Below are 3,382 nucleotides of genomic sequence, written 5' to 3'. Positions count from 1 at the left end.
AATGTCCAGATTGCTTCTTGCGCCCTGGCCTGGAAACTTTCTCCAGGCAGTTGCTGGGGCAGTTGGAGGACGTCCTCATCCCCCCCCCATGAAGACCCTTCAGACCCTGATCTCCAACACTGGCCAAATCATTGTGCAGAGTGTTTTGTGAGTTCAGGGCAAAGTCAGCCCTTGCATATTCACTCTTGGTCAGAAGGAGAAGTCCTGTTAGGTCTGTATCGACACACACACATATGTGTTAATATGCATAAACACAATGATCTATGAATATTTCATACATAATTTTACAATGGTGTGAAAGGGTTTGATCCAAAAGCAAAAGTCTCCCTCTGTGCCCTGCCCATCCACTCCACACCTGCCTGACCAAAAGTGTGTCACTCTGACACTGTGTCCCGTGCAGCCCCCGGAGGTGTTTGTGTGTTGACACTTCCGTAGGTATCCACTTATACTACAGTTGCTGTGCGTGCCTTGGAAAGCTGTTTTGTCGCTGTCATCAGGCAATATGGGTCTGACCTATTTTTTATTTTTATTTTTGTAGAACTGGAGGTCTCATTATGTCTTCCAGGCAGGTCTTGAACTCCTGACCTCAAGCGATCCTCCCACCCCAGCCTGCCAAGGTGCTGGGATTACAGGCACGAGGCTCCACGCCTGGCCTTTGACTTACTCTCATGATGCTGCAGAGTATAGAATGGACGTTCTGCATTTTATTTAGCTGTCCCTTCCTCAGGGATATTTGGTCAGTTCCACCTTTTTTCACTGCCTCAATCAACGCAGCAGTGGGCACAGTTGTAAGTGTGTTTTAGTACATGTGGACGTGTGTCTGCAGGTCAGTTTCCAGGGTCACTGGACACCAGCCCATGCTCTAAGCTCCAAAAAGACTCCTCTTAAAATTCCAAGTGAAAAAATTTAAAAAAGGCTTTTCCATAAAATGCAACTTTACAGTCTGAATGACACAGACTGAGGTGGATGCTGAACAGGAAGCAGGACAGCCTCTTTCTGGAAGCTCTCTCTGTGTCTGCATCCCCATTTCGCAGGTTTTTTAAGCGCGACTCACACACCCTGGCTTCAAGGCAGGCGAAGGTGACAAGATTCCTGCCTGCCACAGGTGGCGCCAAAGGCACGCTTGCTGGCTTGAGTTGCCAGGATGGCTCCAATCCACCGATTAGACCCCAATCGCCCCAAAAGGGTCTCCCTTCCTTCTCCCCCCCCCGCCCCCCCTTCATTATTTCTCACCATGTATCCAGCACGTGCAGGGATCTGGGCTGGTGAAGGGACAGGTGAGGCTGACCAGCTACTCACAGTGGCTGGAGGTCCTGAGCTCGGGTGGTTGGGACGTGGGAAGGCTAACGCCACGAAGTCCTCCATTCTGGAGGTGCCGTCATGGCATTGGGCTCAAGCCCAGTGGATGCCTTGTTGCTGCTGTCACCCACCTTCTACCACGGCCCCCGGGAAATGTTCCTGCAAACACCAGGCAGCCCCTCGAGTCAAATGTCCCCTTATGACATGATTCTCAGTGAGTGGCTTCCTGTCTGCCTCCCACCCAGGCTATGACCCCCCCAGGGCCGGGCCGTGTCTCTTCTTTTTATACCTAGCTTATCTCACATGTGACACGTGGATGTGCACTCAAGCACACTCACACCTCACACACTCACACATCCTCACACCCTCCATCCTTACACTCACACACACCACTCATTCATACATTCATAGTTCACACATACACACATGCACACACATGTACTCTTATGCACACTCTCACACACACTCAACCCTACTCTCAACCACACACATGTTCTCTTATGCACACTCTCACACACACTCAACCCTACTCTCAACCACACACATGTTCACACACTCACGTTTGCTCCTTCACACAGCAGCACCCACATTTTCTCACTCGCTCTTCTACAAACTCACATGTCCACACACACATTCACACTGTGTTCTGGTGCTCACTCATACTCATCTACATACACTCAGTGTGAATATGTGCACACGTTTACTTACACATGTTCGTGCCCTCTCACACACACTCGCTTGTTCTCTTGCACCTTCAACACATTCACACTCACAGTCCCATCCCTGTTCTCTCACACGCTCACACACCCACACTGTTCAGCATATTCTCTGGCCCGTGGTGAGGGCTCAGTGGATAATATGGTTTTGTTTGTCTTTTAGGTTTTCTTTTTTTTGCTTTATAATTTTTTAGAGATGGAGTCTCACTTTGTCACCCAGACTGGTGGGCAGGGCCGTAATCATCTGCAGCCTCAACCTCCTGGTCTCTAGCCATCCTCCCGAGTAGCTAGGACTACAGGTGCACACCACCATGCCTGGCCTAGTTCTGATGAGACCATGCTAATACCAGTTATTAATATATTTAAGCTGATCCACCTTTGGAACTAGTAATACATGATCATGGTTCAAAACACAAAATGTGTGAAGATCACACCGGGAAAGTGTCCCTACCGAACTGTCGCAGCCCCTCTCCTGTCCTTGGTTCTCCCAGGTCACATGTGCCCCTGCCGACAAATACCCCCCTCCACCTGTGTCTGCACCCACATGACAGCACACTGGGACCCTTGCCTCACCCTGGGCCTGGCGTCTTCCTCATCCATCTACTGCTTGGTTATTTCCTGGCAGCACATGTGAGCTTTCTAGCACTGCATTGCCCAATACGATGGTCACATGTGGCTATTGACATTCAGATCCATAGTAGACTAACCACACATCCAGTGCCCAGTAACCATGCGTGTCCAGTGGCAGCCACATTGGACAGTGCAGAACAGCACATTTCCACCCTGCAGAAACTTCTGTCGAAAGTCTGCACCGGCCGTCCCCAAGGCAGTCTCAATGCCTTCCTGCTGCTGACAGATGGGTTTCTCATCAGATTCATAATGTAGTGGGTCCCTTCTGGCCCGCGGAGCTCAGACAGCTGTCTCAGAACATATCCATGCAGGTGCCAGGTGGAGATGGCAACACAACAAGGCCTGGGCAACCTTGGCCTGGGGTGTCCCAAGTGAGGGAGGCAGAGTAGAGGTAGAGGAACAGGACCACCCCCCTCCCAGGGACAGTGAGGTCCGGCCTCTCCTGCCTCCACTTCACACAGAGGGCTGGAGTCGGCAGCCATCTGGCGCTTCAGAAAGAAATGTGTCTTCCATCAATGTGGTCTAAGAGAGACTGAAAACAATCTTCAGACCATGGACAAGGGGTCTCCAAGCACCGGGGCGCACCTGGTGCTGTCATCGTCGTTGTCTTCCTCCTCCTCCTCCTCCTCCTCTTCTTTTTTTTTGAGTTGAAGTCTCACTCTGTCACCCAGGCTGGAGTGCACAGGCAGGATCGTGGCTCACCACAGCCTCGACCTCCTGGGCTCAGGCAGTCCTTC

Source organism: Carlito syrichta, unplaced genomic scaffold, assembly GCF_000164805.1.
Source record: "Carlito syrichta isolate Samal-C Ts95f unplaced genomic scaffold, Tarsius_syrichta-2.0.1 Scaffold303114, whole genome shotgun sequence".
NCBI classification, from domain to species: domain Eukaryota; kingdom Metazoa; phylum Chordata; class Mammalia; order Primates; family Tarsiidae; genus Carlito; species Carlito syrichta.
Note: the sequence above shows the minus strand (reverse complement) of the source record.